The sequence below is a fragment of the Phasianus colchicus genome, chromosome Z (genome assembly GCF_987193195.1).
Source record: "Phasianus colchicus chromosome Z, bPhaCol1.hap1.1, whole genome shotgun sequence".
Taxonomy (NCBI): domain Eukaryota; kingdom Metazoa; phylum Chordata; class Aves; order Galliformes; family Phasianidae; genus Phasianus; species Phasianus colchicus.
The window spans coordinates 40,255,771-40,279,553 of NC_143476.1; the positions used below are offsets into that span (position 1 = coordinate 40,255,771).

At 41.0% G+C, this 23,783-nt stretch overlaps 1 non-coding gene and 1 pseudogene across 1 annotated transcript; both read right to left on the reverse strand.

Annotated features, from left to right (window-relative positions):
• Positions 1-6,425: 6,425 nt before the first annotated feature.
• On the reverse strand, positions 6,426-6,617 carry LOC116233541 (U2 spliceosomal RNA). The gene has a single exon (XR_016462335.1). It is a non-coding gene; the product is annotated as a U2 spliceosomal RNA (small nuclear RNA).
• Positions 6,618-6,944: 327 nt separating this feature from the next.
• On the reverse strand, positions 6,945-12,171 carry LOC116233539 (uncharacterized; annotated as a pseudogene).
• Positions 12,172-23,783: the final 11,612 nt, after the last annotated feature.

Here is a 23,783-nt window from a genome sequence, read left to right on the forward strand (position 1 = left end):
GTAGGAGAGGGTGTTGAAGCTTGACGATCCTTGGGGTCCCTTCCAACCCAAGACTTTCTTTAAAGACAATATATGTGCATATTTTTATTGTCTTTAAAGAAAAAGATATATATGTATATAAACCACACATTATCGCTGTATATTCTGCAATTTGGAAATCACATGCACTAGGTCATGAAGCCACCTTGGACTTGCACAGTGGGTACAAACAAGACAGACAGTGTATATAACCTTTTTACTCCCTCATTTAAATGACTCAAGCACAAGAGAAAACAGGAAGCAAAACTTGATAATACAGTTCTGGCCACATATTCTATCTTTTAAGATTTGTAAAAGTACCATGTGCCAAAAGAATTTTTAATTACAGTGCACAGGGACACTGATTTTGATTAGCCTCCTCCTGAAGTCACCATTGTGGTATGCCTAGCAAGAGACTTAGTGTATGTAATAAGGTTGAAAACAGAAAATACAAGATGAGATGAGATGAGGGAACTAAAGCTAAACATTCTTAATGAAAACATCTAAACATTGGAAACTAATAGTAACGTGAAAGGAGCACTAAAAAAAAAAAAAAAGAAAAAAAAAGCAGGAGATATGAATGGTCCAAAACTATATCCACAGAATCAGTTGGCAGACTAGTAAAGATTCGGTAGAACACAAGTTATGGACAATTTTATGATATGTTATAGGAATGAGAGAAATAAGATTATAGTGCAGGAAAATATTTCACCAAGACTAGAAGGAATATGTACTGCATGACATGTACAATGCATTAACAATGAAAGGATATGAATATGAATGTGAATAGGTAAGGAATGGCTCTTTTTTATGGTATTCTTTGTCAATTTGCTTGTAATACAAATTAGGAATCATTAGCATTTTTAGACAGAACTTCCATAAGTTATAAAACATATGGATATGTTTCAGCTCTGACTGAAAAATGTTTTAATCAGAATTGAAAACAAAGCTGGATCAGTCTTCCTCCTACCATTAATTATACAATGCTACTGTGATACTTTAGAGAAACTGTACTTTGGGTACTGTGTTTTTATCTGTTACAAATTGAGTCATGCCATTCTCCCATGATTGATGGTGTGCCACAGCTGCTGAGTTAAGACTGGCAGGGGTAGTGGTGGTGTTACTTTTCTCTTAAAAGATTTTTAAAAAATTAAAAAAAAAAAAAATCTCTGTCTCACTGAAAAATAATTAAAAAAAAAAAAAAAAAAGAACAAAACAACAAAATGATTTATTTTTCTATTGAAAATTCTACATGAAAGAGAAAGAAAAAAAAAAAAAAGGAATTTGTGCATGCAGCTACTCCTTGGAGACACAGTTTAGACATTTCTTCCTGATTGTGTTACTATGGAAGATCCACTTTTTTGTATGTACATCTAATAATGCGACTGAATTTCCTTCCTTGCTGAATCAAGCTACATCTTGGAATTTCCTAGTTAAACTTTCCTTTATCTTACCTGAAAAAAAAAACTTGTGTTTGAGTGGAGATAATATGTCACTTGAAATAAAACTAATATAAAGCAAAATCTACCAGGACAAAAATCGTGAAGCTCTGGAATAGCTTTACCATGATACCAGCATGAAGTTATGAGAAAATGATATATATTAACTCTGAAGCAAAGAGATAGAAATTAGGTGCAGGAGATGCTCAGCAGTGCCAAAAACATGCAACACGTAGGCAGATGAATTGTAATGTTACTGAAGACTACTAGGTATGCTGCTCTGATGCAACTCATCTTCCATTAAATCCAGTGGGAGTTCCTAACTGATGATATCATAACATACTTTTCAGAAAGACTTCTTAAGACACCAAGCCCTTTTGTGGGTTTAGCATTCTTCACACAATTTCACAGCAATTTTTTAAAAAAGCAATAGTATTAAAAAATAAATAAAAATAAATGTTAGGGCAGGTAGGGTGTTATATTGCTGCTGCAGAGTTCTGCTGAATAGAAGTGATAGCTGATGCATATTAAAGATGACTCGATATTTAGATAAGATCAACCAAAGCAGAAGACTAGTACACACATCTCAAATGCTACTCATAGTACAGTGATTTATACCCAAAAGATTTCATGAAGTGAATCAAAATCTCATCAAAATGAAAGTCAAACTAGAAGAAGTTGAAGCACGTAAGTTGAGAAAGGCAGTAATTTACACATCCAGAGGTATGTAGGAAGGGTTTGCTGGAACTGCCAGATGTCTGAACAGAAACATTTTGTGAAGGATTGATCAGTAACACAGAGCCGAAAAAGGATTGGTCTCAGTGGCTGGAACTTGAGAGGCATATTCTGGTGAAAGATGTTGTATGTTTTAAAGTGCTGCAGTAAAACACTGAACACATGGAGACTTTAACCAGAAAGAAATAGTTCATCAACTGATGCAAAGTTTTAATAAAGACAATATTTCAATATCAATCTTCTGAGGAAAAATTACAGCCCCTCCTTCATATTTGTGCTTCAGATCAGTGAAAGTGTTTAAGAAACTTCTGTGGGGCTAGCACATCATAAAGCTTCAGAAGGAAGGTAACAACAATCCTCTGAAAGTGATATGTGGTCATAATTTAATTAGATTTTTAGTTATCTGGTACTGTATTCAGTATTGCAATGTCTTCTGCTCAGTGCAGTGTCTATATTTCCAGATCTAAGAACAGTGAAATGACCTCATGTCATCTTCTTGAACAGAACACGTGTTGTCATTCTTCTTTACTCACATAGTATTCCCATTCTTCCAAGCTTAGCTGAGATCCTACACACTGCTTTCGCTCCCCCTCCTTGGCCGAGCTTCAAGAGAAAATATGAAGAAAAAATTGCGTAATTGAGATAATGACAAACCACTTGCTGATTAGCATCACAGGCAAAACAGACTCAGTGTAGGGAGATTAATAAAATTTTTTACCTATTATTTACAGACTAGTGCAAAGGATCCTACAAGCATCTTCCAGCTATCTGCCTCCCACTGAACAGTGCAGGGGAACAGGGAATGAGGGCTGTCGTCAGTCAGTCCAAAGTGTTCTCTCTGCCACTCACCCGTGGTCACTCTCTGTCCCTACTCCAAGTGCATCGCACCTACGAATGCTATCCTTCCCACACCAGCCCTGTGTGGGCTACCCAGGGGCTGCAGCTCTCCCAGCACCACTCCAGCACAGTGCCTGCGAGTGACACCCCTGCCTTCCGACCCTCTGCTGCCAAAACCTTGCCATGCAAATGTAATGAAGGTAAACCTAATGTCACTCCTGCTGCCACATCCTACTTCCAATACTTGGCAGCTTACGCCCAATACAACTGTATTTCCAACTATTTGCTTATGGCTACAGTTTTAGTAATGTATTAATGTTTTCATTGCGGTTCTGTTCTGCAAATCTTCATTCATTGTCTGAAATATCTTAAAAGGATTTGTCCTTGCACAGGAATCTGGGCATCACACCTGAGATATCTTCAGGGTCCACTTTTTCTCTCCCACTTCTCATGTGTCTTTTAGATTCTAAGCATAACTCTAAATTGGAAGTGACTTTAGTATATATTTTACAAAGACTTGCACTATATCCTGTGCCAAGTGAAGCACCACATTCTGCCAACATTTAAGTGCATCCAGTCTATTGCTGAAAGTTAAGCCTGTCTCCCCAGGTGTTCACACTACTGCAGCCAAAGTATTGTTTGAATCTTTTTTTCTCTTTGGAGCTATCTATAATTCTGCCAAGTCCATTTTCACTCTCACCTTCTGCTGAAGTGCGACCTCTTTTGTTTCATTTATCCCTGAATTGTATAAAAGCCATGTCTTTATTCAACTGGCAAAATTCTCATGTGAAGGGAGCAGGGTAAATACTGTTCACTTCCTGCAAAGTGACAAATTAAAAACAGCGACTTTATAAAGTTTTACTGTACATATATAAGCCTTTTATTATGAAGTACTTTACTGAGTCTTGCAAAATCAGTCAGTAAGATGTTTTTACAATTCCGTACCCCTACCATTTTGACCTTTGATTCCATCAGTATTCTACTAAAATGTATGTAATCATATATAATTCAGCCTAGTGTAATAACACAAACTATTTTGCCATTTTCATGTCAACAAAAGAAGAAAAGAAGAAATAAAGCCAAGAGAAACAAGGAAGAAGTGGAGGGAAGAATTGGATAAGGAGAGAGACAAAGAGAGCAAATTATGCATCTCCATTATATGATTTATTGTATAAAATTCTGATATGAAACACTTTAAATTCTTTTAGATAGGGTCCATAAATGATGTTAAGCCTATTATGTTTTATCTAGTCAATCATCAGATATTTATGTTCTCAAATCCACATATTTTTTGCAATAATAGTTCCTCAATTTGCAGAAACTTGTCTCTCATGTCCAGGAATCAACTCAGACATATTCTAGAAGAAGTGAACTTGGAAAATGTAAAGAGGTTGAACAGGCATACAAAAATCTATGGAGTATACAGAGCAGATCTTAAATTCTGCTTTTTGTTTATATAGTAGCTGTGTTTTAGCAGCTGCACACTTCATTCATCAAATTTAGCCATAAAACCTCTCAATCTCACACAGAGTATAATGAGGATGATTTGGCTCTTTTAGGAAGAAACAGCATGTAAAAATATCTGACAACCATTTAATTTGAAAGAAAAAAAAAAAAGTCTTCTGAAATTTTTGAGGATTCATTGCCCAAATATTTATTGAATAGAAAATTAGTGTTTTCAAAAGTAGCATTTATATCATGTTTGTTAACCAAATACTGAAATACGAACTCTGGAAGGGACGCATTTCAAATATACTACTTAGAGTAACAAACACGGTGCTGATGTCCTCTACTTTAAGAAGAATACTTTGAATTACCCCTCAAATATTTAGAACAGACATACTAAGAAATGCCACAAATTCTTACTGCAAGAATAATTTATGCAACAAAGTACCAATGTCTCTTTGAAATTTTGTATTAAAATTTCACAATTTCATTTTTCTGGTTCTTTTAATTCTCAGCATGGGTGCCAGAGTGGCTACTGTCTTATAAGCACACTGGTAGATGGGTAAATTATTCTCCTTTCTCAGGTGGATTTTTAGTTCTACAGGAGAGGCCTCCTCTGTTGCTGGCATAAAATGAGACCTTTGTCATGTGGCTAACACAAACGCTTAGAAATGAAGCACTGAAACAGTAGCAGAGGGCAGGGTCCCAACCATTCCTACTGGTTTACATAATTAGATACTAAGGAAGATATGAGCACAGAAGAGACCATTAAAACTTAACACAAGCTTAGATCAGTAAAAAATTATTAGATTAAGAGCACAAGACAGCTGTCAAGTTGACACATATGCTTAAAAGATAGAGAACACAAAGAATGTTAACAGCTTTTGAGAAAGGAGAGAAAGAAGGCAATGTCACAATCCCCAGGATAAATGCCATTTTCATTGCAGATGATATCACAGGGCTTTAAAAGTGGAGGAGAAAATCATGATGTGACTGCAAAGCATACTTAAAATATTTCCTTCATCAAGGTGGTGAAGACAATGTGGACTTTCATCCAGGCTTTAAAAATAAAAGGAATCCATGATTGAATCAGTTCATTGAAAGGAAAGAAATAGGACAGTCAATCAAGATGTGTTCATCATAAGTCTATACAAAACATGCTTCTTTTGGAATGCACATACACACATACTCCAGATATGTTTACATTCTGGAGAACTCATTGAGAGCAATGAGTGTGGAGAAAGATACATGGATTCTGGTAGACTTTACTGAAGTCAACAGCTTGCTCTTGCAGCCCAGAAGGCCAGTGGTATCCTGAGCTGCATCAAAAGAGGAGTGGACAGCAGGGACAGGGAGGAGATTTTGCCCTTCTGAAGTACAGTGTCCAGGCCTGAGACCCCCATGACCAAGAAGTATGTGGAGCTGTTAGAGTGGGTCTAGAGGAGGGCCACGAAGATGATCAGCAGTTAGGAAAACCTCTCCTTTGATGAAAGGCTGAGGGAGCTGGGCTTGTTTAGCTTGGATAAGACTCCACTGCAATCTCTTTATGGCCTTGCAGTACTAAAAAGGAATAAAAGTTAAAAGCTTATAAACAGGAGAGAGACTGAGTTTTTACATGATCTGATAGTGATGGGACAAGAGGGATGGTCTAAAACTAATAGAGGAGAGATTTAGATTAGATATTACAAGGAAGCTTTTTACTTAAAGGTTGGTGATACATGTGACCAGGATGGGGCTGTGGATGCTCCATCTGTGGAGGTGCCCAATGCTAGGCTGTATGAGGCCCTGATTAGCCTGATGTGGTGCGTGGAAGCTTTGCTTTTGGTTCTCATTGGTCTAGTCTCCTATCAGTATTTATGTTAGTCTCTCTGAGCTGAGTCTGTTTCACCATGATGGTAATAAGTGAGCTACCTCCCTGTGCTTGGCTCAACCAGAAAGCTTATTTTTCATCCTACTTTCTCCCTTTATTCTGTTCAGGGAGAGGAATGAGAAAGTGTCATGACAAAGCTGATTTACTTACCAGTGCGAAATCACAACAGAGATAATATATTTCATTCAATCTTTTCATTGAGAATGTATCAGATATTAAACTGAGAGGAACAGATAATATACTCAATTTCAGCCAAAAGGCCTGAAAGTAACTGACAGAGTAACTGAGAGAACCATCTCTGGAGTTAGAAGGACCTACGTTAGCATAAATTATAGGTTTGTAGGAAGGTTTTCAGAAAGATGCCATCTCCTTTGTGGACTGACACGCTGTGTAATCTGCTTCTTTGTGTTGTTCGTCCTCTGCCAACCGAGGGCGCCACGACCCAGCGAGACCGACCCTGACCAGGTCGGGGCCAAATGCTTGCACAGACCCCCAGAATAGGTGAAGCAAAATGGCGTTTATTGGAATGTACAGGCACTTAAATACATACATTCTTGTCCTGCTTTGTCTACACCCCTTGCATGCTTGCTGTCCTATCATAGGGCATCACTTGGCAAACGCGGAGCATAGGGAGCCTGACCCCGTCACATCCCGTTTCCTCGCCACGCCTACTACATCTCCCCCTCCCTATGCTCAAAAGCTACTAACCCGTCACAGCGCGAACGCAAACTTCATAGCTGATCCTTCGCCTTGTGATACTGTATCCGCTGATCCATAACTTGCCACATAATTCTTGAGAGGCAATTCTGGGAGCACATGATTATGCATGGCAAAATGGCCGCAATACAAATTATTACAAGCAATACTAGCGCAACTACCCTAATAATCTTCGCAACCCACCCTCCAAAGCTGCCAAACACGCCTTTAAGCCAGTCCCCGATGGGATCGTCTTCCACTTGGATCTTATTTGAGTGGTCTGGCAGGGCTTTCAGCGCTTTATGGATGGATACACTGTGGTCGCTAAGATTGAAGCAACACATTCCTTCTAGGTCCTCACACCCATGCCCCTGTGCCAGGAGCAAGAAATCGATGGCCGCTCTATTTTGCAGCACCGCATGTCAAATGCTGTTCGTGTCCTCTAACATCGCATTCAGTAATACTATCGTTAAATTCGCCTGCTTAACCGACCAACATGCTAGGCGTTCAATCTGAGCCAAGCTCTGTGCTGCGGCAACCCCAAGGGCGAAAAACGATGCGAATATCCGTGCTGTGGCACTCCACAACTCTACCTCGCCATCACAGCTCTCCGGAACAGGGCTCGACCGTTTAACACGATGGCTTGTCATGTTCGGACCGTATTGCATCCATGTCGTGAAATTCGGAGACAGTAACGTCAGCTCCCCTAGGTAACAGGGTCCCCCTAAGGCATTGTGCCGGATGCCCTGCTAGGCTCTATCTCCACAAATCAAGAAGATTCCAGGGGGCAACGCCTTGGCCGTTTTGTTATTCCATAGCACCTCGTTGGCACCCTCTCCAGAAGAGAACCCATACCCATAAACGTCCCAAATTGCCGTACAATTATAATGCTGCCATCCCCCTGTGGTACCCCCAGTGCCTGAGCAGTTACTCCCCCTTGACAAGCAGGTAACGCGAGCCCCGTATCCGCTTATATCCCTTGTTTCTACTCTAGTATAACCGCAATATCCCGACTGGATAGAGAAAGCTTCCGTGTTTGTAGGGCTAACTACAGTCCAAGAGGTATCATTACGCGGCCCCAGCTGCGGGTCTGTCCCGGCTCACCCAAGTAAACCCTGCATCTGTTCTTCCATCCCACCGGCACAGATAGTGTGATTACCACCTTCCGACCAGCAAAATGACCCTAAGGCAATACAGGTACACGTGCCATTATGTGATCCGTTTCGTACCTTTTGCGACCCCAAGATATCTAATTCCTGTGGATCCCATGGAAGAGACACATTCAGAGACTTTATCAAACATGCCGTTTGGTTTGCTAGATCGCCGTCATTACAGCAACTGGAATGGTTCGTGGTGTATCCCGCAAAGGCTTCTAACGTATATTGCGGGATACCTATTAGGCAGGTACGAAAAGGCAATGATGGCCTGGCCCTGCGAATTCCCAGGAATACCTGTAACGTGCTGAATGCCCCATCTATCTAACCATTCCTTAGTGGACCACGAGGTGAAACATGAACCATTGTCCGTTTTGATCTGAGCGGGAAGGCCCAGAACTGCAACTGCAGCGGCCCAATGAGCTTGAGCAGAAGTGGAATTTGCTTTTGCGTGTTGCGTAGCAATTAATGCTGTGGAGGCCGTATCAATAGTGACCGTGAGCCACCGTTGGGGTGAAAGGCGCTCTTCCCAGGTAAAATCTGTCTGCCATATCTGTAATGACCCCAACCCTCGTGGGTTGACGCCCTCCACGGGCGAGTCCTGGACTCTGCATCGCAGTGACAGTTGGCTTTGCCAACTCGAAGATGGGCAAAGAATCTGTAAAGGTTATGGAGGCAGTGGATCCTTCTAGCGCTAGTAGGATAGGATCTGGAAGCGGCAATGTGTCGCGGAAAGGTCTAGGGAGGTAAAAAACAGAGGGCTCTCTGCCAAGAGCTTGGACGGCTGTGAGGCGACACTTTCGAATGAGCCTAGCCAGCACTTCTAGCCAGGGAGAAAAGGCACGCGTGGGTTGAACAGAATAATGCCACCACAATGGCTGTGGCTTTGCTCCAAGGTCATGTCCTAATATGCCTGTCGCCCCACTTTCACATTTGCAAACTGCTACCTCTACAGCTTTCGCTGGGTCATGTTGAGATAGAGCCGCATAGAGACAGGAGTCGACTATCTCATTCCATGCTTCCGACATTTCTCGCGTAACAGTGCGGACCTCCCGGGGGTCCGAGCCTTTAAGCTGATCATAAAAGGGTTGCATCAAGCGAGGAGGAATTCCCAGCACCCCTCGCACCCACTGAAGGGCTCCTACAACTTTCTGAACATCCCATAGTGTACGAATCCGAGGCATAATATCTATCCCCGCTGGACGGACTGTCTCCCCATTAAACTTATAGCCTAAGAACTGTACATCCGATCCCCTCTGGATCTTTTCGATAGAGGTAGTAAAGCCAGCTGAAGTTAGAAGTGCTACCACACAAGTCTCCAATGCTTGGAGTCCCGTAAGGGTTGGAGCTGCTAGTAGTAGATCGTCCATGTAATGTAATAGGACATATTCCCCTTGGGTCTGTCGGAGTGGGCTCAGAACTCTATCTACCACTATCTGGCAGATGGTAGGGGAGCATGCCATACCTTGCGGGAGTACTCGCCATTGGTATCGCTGAGCTGGTCCTTGATTATTGCGAACAGGGACTGTAAAAGCAAAAGCTTCCCTGTCCTCCTCAGCCAAAGGTATAGAGAAAAAGCAATCCTTCAAATCAATAGCAACAATCTTCCACCCCTTTGGTACCGCGGATAGCACGGGCGCCCCCTGCTGTACCACGCCAAAGGGTATGAGCTGAGCATTAACAGCACGCAAATCGTGCAACAGATGAAAGGATCCTGACCGTTTCTCAATAACGAACATTGGGGTATTCCATCTACTAAGTGAAGGTTCTATATGGCCTAAGTGAAGCTCCCGTGCTACTAATGCCTGCAAAGTATCAAGTTTATTCTCCGGTAAGGGCCACTGGTCCACCCATACAGGGCGAACGTCCTGCTTCCAGCACAATGGGATGGCATATCGCGCTGACAACTGGCAGACCGTGGCCCCCACTATAAATTTGTTATACGAGCCTCTACACTCCGCAGGAAGTCCCGTCCCAGGAGGGTTCCCGAGACGCACGCCACCAATGGAGTAATCAGTGCTGGCCTCTCCAGAGAGCCATCCCTATTAATCACAATGATCTCCACCTGATTAGAGGATCTTTGCGAGGGCGTTGCGCCCCCGACTCCCATGATCGTCTGGGAGGCCCCCTTAGGCCAAGTAGATGGCCAGTCAGATTCCGCTATGACCGTCACGTCTGCGCCAGAGTCAACGAGTGCAGTAACAAATATGGAACATGGGCCCTGGAAGTCAGGCGGGAGATCGGTGTGTGAGATGATAACCCTCACTAAAGGGCGTTCTCCGCAACTTAAAGACAAGGCTGCCATCGGCAAACTCAGATCAACGGCTCGTTCCAGACGCGGACGAGAAAAGGGGTCCTGGGTCACAAATTGCCTCCCCCCCGTGTTTCCCTGATGTTGAGGCCTGCGAGCTCTGCACTGTGGCGCTGTGTGACCTTTCCTTCCACACAGCTGACATACCGCACTTCCCCCTGTGTTGCTCCTGCATTGGGCCCTGATATGACCCAGCTGACCGCACCTAAAACACGGTCCTAGTGGTCGATCTCCAATCTGGCGGCCAACCTCTGCGTGTGCCACCAGCACTCCTGGCACCGCAGCGGCAACCTCACCTGCCACAGATGAGCGTGATTTCTGCTTGTCCAGTACATATTTGATGACCTCACCAGGGGTATGAAACTTTTCTGAGGCCGCTCTCAGCAAGGCTCGTATATCCCCGCTTGATTTCTGATACAAGCAGTCCAAGATAACAGGACCATGGACCGCTCTGGTAAGGTCTGACCTTTATTAAGTAAGGTCTGCTTTAATTAATCTATCTGCAAAATCCTGGAATGACTCCGTGGGGCCCTGCGTAACCTCTGTCCATGGGGTAGAGGGCTCTGCATTCCTTGCGAGCCTCCTAAACGCCTCTAAAGCGGCGTCAGATGTAGCTATCAACTCCCCGGGTCTCAGTTGGGTAACCTGAGCCCGGGCAGTTAGCATACCTGGTGCGCTACCCATTAATCTCTGAATGTTGGACGCATTTATTGGGTTCCCCGGATCATTCTGCGCTGTCACTAACATCTGCCGAAGCCGCGGTTGCCACTCCTCCTTCCACAGCGTGTACTGTACTGGTTTCAACACCATGCGCTTTAGATTCTCAACGTCGTATGGTAACAGGGGTCCTTGCGCAGTAAGAGTTTCAAGGGCGTTTATTGTCAGGGGGGATTTCAACCCTTTCTTTTCTATCGCCTTGATCACCCTCGCTACCCCTTTCGGGTCCAACAGAAGCCAAATCGGTCCTCCCTCCTCCGATACCACGACCAGAAGCGCAACCAGTTTCGTAAGACCCCTCTCTTCTACTTCCTCTTTAATCTTAACCCAGTCCATAACCTGACTCCTGCCTTTCGCGCTTCCCTCTGTGGGAGGTTCTGTCTGAGCTAACTTTTCCAAAGAAGGATATAACGGCCGCCTAGGGTAGGGCGGAGGCGGAGCCGTTGGGTCACATGGCAGATCTGGCGGTTCCCCTTTCTTCATGTCTCCGCCCCCGTTCGCCATCTTGCTCGCCGTCCTTTGTTCGTTGGACCTGCAAGATTCCAAAGACCCGCTCTCCGAGGCCCCTCCCCCCTCCTTTTCCGCCCTAAGCTTACCCTCCCCCTTAGCCGCCTTAAGGGCTCCAAGTATCAAACCCCACGTCTTAAGTTCCGCGGCTTTCTGGTTGTTCATGGCACGCTGGCATAGTGCCAAGGTGAGTGAATCCTACCTGCATGAATCTAACACTTGTTGGGAAGAGTCCAACTCCCCCCCTTTTTCTAAAAGCGACAGCACCGCGGCGATCTCCTTCCGCGAAGGAGTATTTTTACCGCAGTGGTCTTTACAAAACTGCAAAAGTACCTTAATCACCTGTTCCATGGTTACACACGCGACCTGCCGCCACCTCACAGGCTCTTCTCCGCTTCACGGGCACGCCGGGTGGTTAACCCTCGATAGGCAGATCATGTTGGGGTCACCAGTAATCCCTGGTAGACTATACAGAGGCTAACCCAAAAGCATTTATAAAAACAGCTTGAAATAGACACAAGTACTGATCTCAGAACACAGTGAGGGATGGCACAATATAGAAATCTGCCCTCAGACTTGAGATTTTCCTCATGTAAAATGCAAGTGTAAAGTGTAGATGTAAAAGCCTTACTCTCAGCTCAGGCCAGATCAATAGCAGGACACCAGACCTATGAGGTAATGCAGCACTGTCTGAAGACTCAGGAAAGCAACTTTGAAGGAACAGCGTGGTCATAGCTGGCCTAGCTCCAGTTGAGTTATAAAGTCCTCCACCAGTGAGGAAACAGGAGCTTATCAACATAGCTGGTATCTGACCTAAAGTAACCAAAGAGATATTCTATATCATATGTTGTAAAACTCAGCAGTAAAATCTGTAGGAAAGAGGGAGGAAGGAGGGGGACATCTGATAGTGTATTTTTCAAAGAAACAATTCTGCATGATGGGCCCTGCTTTCGTGGAAGTCGCTGTCTGTTGACAGGACATAGTGAATGAATTCCTTGATTTTCATAGCCTTTGCTTTACCTAGTAAATAATCCATGAGTTCTTGCACTTTCACTTTTCCAATTCTCTCCTCATCCCACTGGTACTAACTGAACTGCCTGCCACTGTTAAGACACATGCCTTTCTAGGGATGACCTTGCAAACCGTCTGGAAACATTTGGATATTTCTGTTTGCACATATATGAAGGACATCTCCCTATTAGTATAATCCATTAGCTTTCCTTTCTGTTCTTAAGCTGGTTTTGTTTCTTTTTCTTCTATATTAGGCCACATTGAAGACGGAACAGTCTCTATAGGCATTTTGCTGATGACTATCACTTTCCAAATCCACCAAGGACAAAACCTGTGCTCTGTCACAGCAGTGGGATAGTAGAAGTGCAGGGTGGATCCAGATCACCCAGCAGTTGAAGGAGACAGCATAAAGACTTGAGCAATTTGGGGCAGGAACCATCAGCCCCAGAGGAGGAAGAAGGATGGATAGATTTCTCCTCTTTCATGGAAACAGGAAGAGCCAAACAAATCAGAGCAGCAAACCCTGAGGAGAAAAATGGATTGCTGGTTCATGGGTGAGAGTTGGGACTCAGGGGGTCTGCAGTGCAAGTAGACTGTGGTGAAAATGAAGAGGCTTCAGTGGGACAAGGCTGGTCTGACATTGGACTCCTGATCTCAGTAGTGGGAAAGGAGTCTGAGCAGGATCAGTAAGGCCCTGCCAAAATGGTAACAAGAAAAATTAATTTCATACATTAGAATACAGAGCACAATTTATTTCTATAATCCTTCCAGAGGAAAACAGGTGAATAAGGCAAAGATTCTTACATAATACTATAGAAAATGTGAGATAGAGACAAAATTTTCTTCAGAACATGAGTTAGATAACCTTTATCTGCTATAAAAATATCATTAAGCACAAAGCATAGCAAAGGATTTAAATCAATTTCAATATTAATTACACTAATTATGCACATTATGAACAATACGTATTTCAAGAGTTTAGTTTAAATCTACCTGAGATGGGGCAGATAACTAGTTTGCTCATCCTGTAGTATTATAGCACAGTAGCTTTCCTTTTACTGTGATCCCAGTGTTGATGTTTAAACTATCTGAATTAAATATGATAATTTTATGTTGTCAGAGTCTCAAGAAGCATAATGTGCAGAACTGTAGTTTACTTGAGCAGTCATACCTCAGCCTTTTCGCTGATGTACATAAAATAAAACCAAAAAGTCACAGCAAAAGGCCTTTTTTTTACAGTATTTCACAGTATATCTAGGTCACCCTTAACATTTTTCCTTCCTGCACTGATTGGATCACCTGTAAGCTTTATTTGCTGGATTGTTTTGAAGATGGGAATGAAGAAATGAAGAGTGCAACTGCATTTTCTTTTTTTTTTTTTTTTTGAGTTCTGTTTGCATTCAAGATTGTTAGTAAGAAGAGCTCAGCTTCCTGCACTTGATAATATAATACAGACGATATCTCTGCATATTCAAAATTAAAATCCATGTCTCGAGGAAAATAAAAATGGATCTATAGTAATTCCAGGCTCAATTTGGCTCCAGGAGAGTATTTTAATAACTACCAGAATAAGAAAAAAATTTAAAATTAATTAAAAAAAAAAAATTAAAATTAATTCACAAAATGAAGTACAAGTGATGGCAAGATCTTTAAGTATGTCAATTAGTATATATAGCCTGACTAGTCTGCCATATTTTCAAAAAGCCAGCAGGAGTATTCTTCCTGAAATTTCATATAAGAGTGAATGGATATTACTTCAGTTTTGGTATTTGTCCATCTTTCTTTGTATGGAGATGCTACCTCTAACAATCTCATGAGCACTCAGCATAATTGTCAAGCATGTTAATAGGAAGCTACATTTCTCCTAAGGAATCATAATTATCAGTTTCAGCAACAGCTTTTTAAGGACTCTGAAAAAGTCACTCATCTAAAATCAAAAAAGTTACAGAAAAAATTGTTCCAACTCTGAGGATTTGCTCTTCACTGCCTAATTGCAATATTGCCATTTTTTGTATCAAAGCCACAGAGTTCAGAACAGGAATGAGTCTTTTTCCCAGTGCTGAAGGGTTATCCAAGATCGATGATGACCTATTTTGGATCTTATTCCCACAGTCCTGGGGAGCAAGACAGACTGGAACTCTAGCCTTGTCCAAGTCTTTGCATCCAACCAAACATATTTCACCAATCCTGGCATCTTCAGTTCTGGCAGCCAAATCAGTGATACTGCCATCAAATGTATCTCCTACAGCAGCCAGCATCAAGGTGGCTCAATCACGAAGGCAGAAGAATAATTTCTTTCACTATGCTTGAGCTCACTTATTGTATAGAAAAATCGTATTTATTTCTTTCAAGCTGGGGAGTTTTAATGAGAGTTCATTGGTTTTGAGTCAAAACTGAAAAATAGGATATGAATAAACTTATTCCCTGTATTGCCAGAGGAGAAATCAGAATCACTTTTCTCCAAAAGCATCCACTTCACAATTTCCTTGTAACTAGAAAAGCTATATGAACATTTTCATGGTTGGCCTCTGGCCTATTTTCTGGCAGGATTGCATTAATTGTTGTGTAAGTATAGAAGAAAATCCATTAATTTGATGAAACTACTGCAGGTTTATAGCAAAGTGAGGTAAGGGTATAGTCCATTATATAAAATGAAGGGAGTGCTATCCGGATGTCATTTATTATTCTCTAGGTATAAATGAGATCTTAATTTCTGAATGTGAACAAAAATCAGTAACTTGCTATATTACAAGAAATGTTAGGAAGAACAACAGACTTCCTGTCATAAAGAGTTCTTAATTAATTGAACAATTCCAGTGCCATTAAACACTTCTCACCCAGGAAGAAAGACCCATTCTTTTTCTTGAGCAATCATCAACGAGTCCTTCTAGGGCAGCATTTACAACACTATAATGAAATCTGCACAGTAACTTCTCTTGTGAGTTTACTGCATTCCTATTCCCTGTCTTTTCCTAGCACTTTCTTGTATCCAATCAGAACAAGAGACCATAGTTTTCCAAATGTTTTATCATTGGATTTTATTTTTTTCTTAACTCCTCTTCTCCAATAAATTCTGCAGCTTTCTCATGTCATGGCTGAAGCTCAGATCATTGAGAAGACAATTTGATTCATTTTCTTGGGCTTGGAAAAGGCTTTGCTTCTTCATATCTTCTGGATGTACTTTTCACTATCCTTGGATTCTGCTTTTGCTTCACATAGGGATGAGAAGGTGTGAAAATCACTTCTCCTTTAAACTAATCTTTGGAAATTGTTTGGAGAAACCATTTCAACTACTTGAATTATTCAGTGTTTCAGAACAGTTCAACAGTCTTCAAAAATACAATGAGAAGAACAGATGAAGTTTTATGGAGCTGGAGGGAATTAGTATATTAGCTGAAGGATTGATTAGTATATTAGCTGAAGGAGTTATTAAAAGCGTGGGAGCTTCAGTGCTCCAAATTCTGTGGGATCTATACAAGATCCTGGTAATTTGTAACTAGTCGGGGAAAAGCTAAAAAAAAAAAAAAAAAAAGTGGAAAGATTAAAACAAATACATTGAACTTGAATCTTAAATAAATTCACAGATAAATCAAAGTCTGGGGATAATGATTAATATAGGGGTAACTGAATGAAGCTCACTATCTTCAATTTAATAGAAGTCATTCTGAGAAGTCAGCTCTCTGCTTTGAAATGTTTGCACTGCCTTGCCTGGAAAGCTTTCTCTCAGACTTGAAAAATGGAACATGATGCTGTTTTCAGGGAATATTACAGTGAAAACCTAACATTTTTTTATGTCTGTTGTCCATTTTAGAAAATATTACAAAGGATTAAAGATCCTGCTAAAAGTAATTTGGAGAGACTATATTTGGCCCACATATAGAATATTCTGCAAACACATATATATATTCTTCAGGCATGTTTTCAAGGAGCTCATGGAAGGAGAGAGCTTCTTTTGTTTGTTTTATTGTAGGCGTGGACATAAACATAATACCCAATATTAGAGAAACAAAATATCAGAAACATATTATGGTTTTGTGTATAATTCATATGCTTGAGATAACCAAATTGAAGTATGAAAACTGAAGAAAGAAATAAATAGACCTACACTAAGCATAAACTTTAATCAGCACTGGCAGCTTTGGCAAAAGAACATTTACGCTATCTTTCATACCAATGCCAAGATTTCAGTTGTCAAAGAAAAGCACAACTGATGTTCTTCATCTGCTTATTTCAGATTAATTTGAACTCTAAATAGCAACTTGAAATGTAAATAGCAATGGAAACTACTCTGCTGCATCATGAACTTCACAGATTTGCATTCTGATGTTTTCTGATGAGAGCAGAAATGCATGTAGCAATTACATAATTACTGCAGTGATCCAATAATCTGTTTTCTTTGGTACAGTTTATAAAAAGGAAAAAAAAATGCAATGAAAATTAAGTATGGGAAAAAGGGAAAAAAAAAACAAAACAAACAGAAACAAAAAAACCTAAAAACTTTTCAATAACTATTCTTAATGCTTTTGCCTGATTTTTTTTTTTTTTTTTTTTTTTTTTTTTTTGTCAGCATCCTTAGTCTGGCCAATATTTAATTTCATTACTGAAACAGAGGGTCAAAATCAAGTGAAGATTGTTCAGTTTGACAAGTTATGCTAAATTAAGTCTTGTTTTAATGTGAGATAGGTTTATCTACAAACAGAACAGATTGGATGCAAGTTGAAGAAGCATTTTTTTGTTATTATTTTTGGAGCAGGAAAGGACTGACAAATGTTAGATTTCATAAAGGAGACAGACATTCAGTCAGTGGTACTAGAAGCAGTGCTATGTCAAAAGAAGTAAAGACAGACATTGAGCTATTTGTTCTACACAGTAACTCCATAATTCAGCTACATATCAGCTGTAATGGCATGCAAGTTTTCCACAGTCTTAAACAGTTATAAAGAAACTCTCATATCAGTGGAGGGAAGGAGGGAAGGATGGGAGGGAAGGATGGGGAGGCAATGGGGAGGCGGGGAGGAAGGGAGGGGAGAAGGAAGGAAGGGAGGGGAAAAGGAAGGAAGGAAGGAAGGAAGGAAGGAAGGAAGGAAGGAAGGAAGGAAGGAAGGAAGGAAGGAAGGAAGGAAGGAAGGAAGGAAGGAAGGAAGGAAGGAAGGAAGGAAGGAAGGAAGGAAGGAGGGAAGGAAGGAGGGAAGGAGGGAAGGAAGGAGGGAAGGAAGGAGGGAAGGAAGGAGGGAAGGAAGGAGGGAAGGAAGGAGGGAAGGAAGGAGGGAAGGAAGGAGGGAAGGAAGGAGGGAAGGAAGGAGGGAAGGAAGGAAGGAAGGAAGGAAGGAAGGAAGGAGGGAAGGAAGGAGGGAAGGAAGGAGGGAAGGAAGGAGGGAAGGAAGGAGGGAAGGAAGGAGGGAAGGAAGGAAGGAAGGAAGGAAGGAAGGAAGGAAGGAAGGAAGGAAGGAAGGAAGGAAGGAAGGAAGGAAGGAGGGAAGGAAGGAGGGAAGGAAGGAGGGAAGGAAGGAGGGAAGGAAGGAAGGAAGGAAGGAAGGAAGGAAGGAAGGAAGGAAGGAAGGAAGGAAGGAAGGAAGGAAGGAAGGAAGGAAGGAAGGAGGGAAGGAAGGAAGGAAGGAAGGAAGGAAGGAAGGAAGGAAGGAAGGAAGGAAGGAAGGAAGGAAGGAGGGAGGGAGGGAGGGAGGGAGGGAGGGAGGGAGGGAGGGAGGGAGGAAGGAAGGAAGGAAGGAAGGAAGGAAGGAAGGAAGGAAGGAAGGAAGGAAGGAAGGAAGGAAGGAAGGAAGGAAGGAAGGAAGGAAGGAAGGAAGGAAGGAAGGAAGGAGGGAAGGAAGGAAGGAAGGAAGGAAGGAAGGAAGGAAGGAAGGAAGGAAGGAAGGAAGGAAGGAAGGAAGGAAGGAGGGAGGGAGGGAGGGAGGGAGGGATGGAGGGAGGGAGGGAGGGAGGGAGGGAGGGAGGAGAATGACTTGAGAACAGCCCTGTGGAGAATTTGGAGGTGTTCACAGACAAAATATTCAACATGACCTCGCAGTCCGTGCTTGCAGTCCAAAAGGCCAACCATATCCTGGCTTGCATCAAGAGAAACATGACCGGCAGATTTACAGATTGTCCCTCTCTACTCTGCCCTTGTGAGGTCCCAGCTGGAGTACTGTAACAAAGCATGGAGCCACCAACAAACAAAGGATATTGAGTTGTTGGAGCAGGTCGAGGAGAGGGCCACAAAGGTGATCAGGGGGCTGGAGCATCTCCCATATGAGTTCAGGCTGAGAGTTGAGGCTCTTCAGCGTGGAGAAGAGAAGGCTCTGAGAGGACATTATAGTGGCCTTCCAGTACATGAAGGGGACACACAGGAAAACTGGGGAGGGACTTCTAATAAGGGCATGTAGCTACAGGAAGAAGAGACATTGTTTTAAACTGAAAGAGGATAGATTTAGAGTACATATTAGGAAGAAAATCTTTATTGTGAGAGTGTTGAGACACTAACACAGGTTGCCCAGAGGAGCTGTGGTTGCCCCCTCCCTGGAAGAATTCAAGGCGAGGCTGGATGGGGCTGTGAACAATCCAGTCTAGAGGGAAGTGTCCTATAGCAGGGGGTAGGAACTAGGTGATCTCAGATGTCCCTTCCAACCTAAACCATTCTAAGATTCTGTGACTCTGTGAAGTTCCATCCAAACATGAGGAAAAATGTATTTACTGTGAAGGTGACAAAGAACTGGAATAGGCTGCCCAGAGAGGCTGTGAAGTCTCTTTCACTGGAGATATTCAAGACCCACTTGGATGCTTTCCTGTGAAACTTGCTGAACAGAACCTTCTTTAGAAGGAGGGTTGGACTGGATGATCTCCAACTGTCCGTTTCAACCCCCTACAGTTCAGTGATTATATGATTCTGTGTTTCTGTAATTCTGTAATTCTGTGATAAGTATAAATGAACTGGTACAGTCTTTGCTCAAGTTAAGTATTCATAAAACAGGTTTTATTGTTTTTAATTAGAAGCGAGTAAATACATTGTAAGGGATAATTTATTTGGTCAGGTTAGCCTCTTTTCCCTCACCATAGTTATCTCTGAATACATTAGTAAATTAAAATTGTTCACAAAATAATTTCAGAGAAAATTCTTTATTGCACATTTAAAGGCCATTTGACCAGAATAATAAATGCTGCAATTTAAATGTTTTTTAACTGTCCACATGATACAAATCTTTTTCTTTCTACATTTTAATCAGTAAATCAAGCTGTATTTATTAATTCTGAAATTACATTGATTTCCTAATTGGTTTTGGATTGGATTTTTCTGATAGCATGGCATAAAACATAAGGAAGTAAATGCAAATATCACCTAAGTACATTTATTTAGTAATGTCTAATAGGAAGTGTATGCACCCTAATTCTACTGCTTATTTAATATAAACACTTGAAGAGAAGAAATATTGAATGAAAAATATGATTGAAATATATATGTATATGGAAAGTAGCCATATATTAATACCCTTTAATTCCAGTCAGAATGGAATGAGAAGATTTGATGTAAGATATTAATTTTTTTACTGTTTTGAGAACTTTTTTTCAAAAAGTAAATAAACTAGAAATTGACGTGATATTATCATCAATAATTTAAACTTCAGAAGATCCTGAAAGTGATTAAAATAACAAAGTAGTCTTATCATCTAAGCTCTGAAGCTGGCATTGCTATCCCATCTCTGCAATAGAGATTATCATGTGCTGCGCTGTTGCCCTTCCAAAATCACTACAGTGCTGCAGAAGCACAGAGAGGGCTTCCTCAACCAGATGGCAGCACATTGTGCAGCAAGGGGGAAGTTAGGGAGTAATACAGAAGAGCAGAAAACAGCACAGTGTTGTCAAGATTGATTTAATTTAAGAGGAGTAGGACCCAACATGCTGCAACCGATGGTGCTGAAAGAACTGGATGGTGCCTTCACAAGATTGTTCTGTGGTATAATTGAAAGGTTGTGGTGATCAGGTGAGGTTCCTGATGACTGGAGAAAGACAAATATTGCAACCATCTTCAAAAAAAAAAAACAAAAAAAAAACAGAAGAAGAAGAAGAAGAAGAAGAAGATGGGTCTGGAGAACTACAAGCTGGTTAGACTCACTTCATCATATGGACAGATCATGGAATGAGTCCTCACAGATAAAAGTTTTGAGTATGTTCTGTTTTGCCTGATGGCACCTGCAGGAGACTCAAATCAGTGAAAAGGAGGGGTTACAAGGCATACACCCACCAGGTTTGCAGGTAATCCCAAACTAGGGGGGAAACAGTTGATACAAGGAAGTGCAGGGCCACTGTGCAGAGGAACTGGGAACACGAGAATATGCTGAAAGCATGAATTAGGTACAGAGAAGTGGTGCTCCCTTCTTGGAGGGTTTTAATCCACCTTGGGATAAAGCTTTGAACAACCTGGTCTGACTTCAAGGCTGAGCCTGTGATTTTGGCACTGATAGCCTGTAATAGCAACATCCTTTGATTCTGTTCCCAAATGGCCATAACGGATAAGTACACAAAATTTGCTTTTTCAAACAGAAGCTTGATCACTGCTCATGTACTGAACTGCAGATCTCTGCACTCTGAAATGAAACTCATCTATGTAGCAAACATCTCCAGAAGATTCATCTCCAAAAGATTAATTTCCCATGTGAGTCCTGGCCATCTGCACAATTTCATCTTCCAATTTACATGCTTTTGTGGTACATGTTTTTGTGGAGATCATTCCTGTAACTACGTGACTTTTTAGTCCTCCCTCTGTGTGAGCTAATTAGATTTTATAACTTTGTGAACATACGTCTAAAGATTATAGGCATCATAATGTTGCACTAACAAAAGTTTTTAAGTTTAATATAAAGTTTTTCTAGAGAACTTTGATGATAGAATTTTTTTTTCCTGCTCTTCAACTCTCCCATTCCAGGCTTTATCCAAATGAAGGCAATTCATAAAATTTCATATTTAATTAACAAAAATAGTTTTCTTCTATTGTGATGGGAGAGAGGAATAATGGTAAAATATTACTGAGTTAAAATTTGTAACATCTACAACAGAATATCTGGTGCTAATTCACGCTAGCTTCCACCTCACCAATAAATATGTAAAAGCTACTGATTAACTCCTTATAATGACATCTGGAAGTACCTGTTGTTTGATAGAAGCCTCGTATTAAAATGTTATGCCTGATGTCATCCTTAGAATTACAGATAAATAGAAAAGGTTTTTTTAGTGATACTTAGTTTGGAGGAAAGTGAATGTCAACAAGGAGTTCTTATCTGTACCGATATATATATTAAAAAAAAAAAAAAAAAAAAAAAAAAAAAAAAGGAGAAAAAGAAAAAAAAAAGTAAAAAAAAAAAAAGGATTTACTTCTGGTTCGTGAATCTATTTCATTAACATATGTTTCTGAAGACCTGAAATCACATTGTTTTAATGGGATAAGCTTTGGGTTTGAACAGCAGAGAGCTGTCCTCTTTTTTTCTTAAAATCAAAGTGCAGGAAAGAAGGAAAAGGTGTTGACATTTATATATTGGAGCAAGAGGGCAGACATGCTAGCCTTTCTGAAGTCAGTGGCAATTTGTCTCAGATTTCACAAGCTAGCATAATCAATGTGTTTTCATTATATGTTCAGTCAAGGAGCATTCTGATTTTCTGCTTTTCCAGAGAAACACATAGTTTTTTTTTCCATAAGTTTTTCTTTAGCATCAGCAACAAGAATCAACTTTCCAACACACATGGTATCTCCATGTATTGAATTTTCCCTGTTGGTTTCAGTAGTATTCCTGTGAACTGAAGCCAGCCTTGGATCTTATCCAGCAGAAAGAATGACCACGTCCCATTGAGCATACTGGGACTTTCCAACTTCTCTAGAAATAAAACATTTGTGTTTAAATGTATTTTCTTTCCCTCACTTTCTTGCTTGTATAACTGTTCTGGATGTGCATGAATTTTTATTCAACACTAGTCCAAAAACTAGACCACTATGTAACTCTTTTTACAAAGTCAAGCATCTGGCTTCCAACACTGTCAACAACCTCAGCTGATCTGTTAAAGCCCTCATAGTTTAGAGAATTGTGAAATACTCATCACCCATCTAAGTTTGTGTTGATTTGTAAAATTCAGCATAGGTGAAGGAAAAAAACATCCTCGTGGTTTCTGATTTATAATTTGTGTATTTTCCAAGGCACTGATATTCCTCAGTGACCACCACCTGTGTGATTTCTAAACATCTTTTCAGGCATGGCCAATTCCTCTCCTGACAGGGTTTCCACTCTGATATTTGAAGTGTTCCTTGCACATACAGAAGTACAATCTACAGTGCACTTCCATTTCCTATTTCAAGTATGAGCTTTCCCACCTCAGTACTTTTCTTGTCATCAGTAGTTTCTCTTTAATGTCTGCATCAAACAGTTCACAATATGGGAAGAGAATGAAAGGGGTGATAGCTGCTGCTTTCTGCTCAGATTCTGTGACAAAGCAGCTTGCTTCTGCTGAATTCATAAACAGACCGTCAAAGCCAACTGCACAAATCCAATGTCAAGAATGTGTTTACCATCACTAGAGTAAAGCTTCTGAAGTGCTGTTGACTTCAATGGGAGCCACAGCTTTCAAGAAAAGTTTCCCATGCCAGAGAGTTTGCATTTTTTTTTTTTTTTTTTTGTCAGGGTTAGTTCCATGTCTGAATTTTCACCACAGTTTTGGTTGAGCTAAAAATTGTCTTGTCTGCAAAACTCTTCAAAACAAGAAGATTCTTATTTCTGAAGGACTGCCTTTTGGACTCATTAATTTATTCTTAATTTATGTTTGAGCACAAGACATTTCTGCAAATAACATTAAGAGTTCAAAATGACAATTATTTGCACCTTTATCAACAACTCAGTGCTTGTCAGTAATTTTCCAGTAGATTATCTGCATGTGCCACTGAACATGAAGATAAATATTTTTGCACTGTTTGTATACCTATTTTCCTTGTCTGAAACTTCCCTTTTCCTGCATTAACTTAAAATTTACCTTCTGTTTTTTTTTGAGTCTTGCTTTTGATAACAATG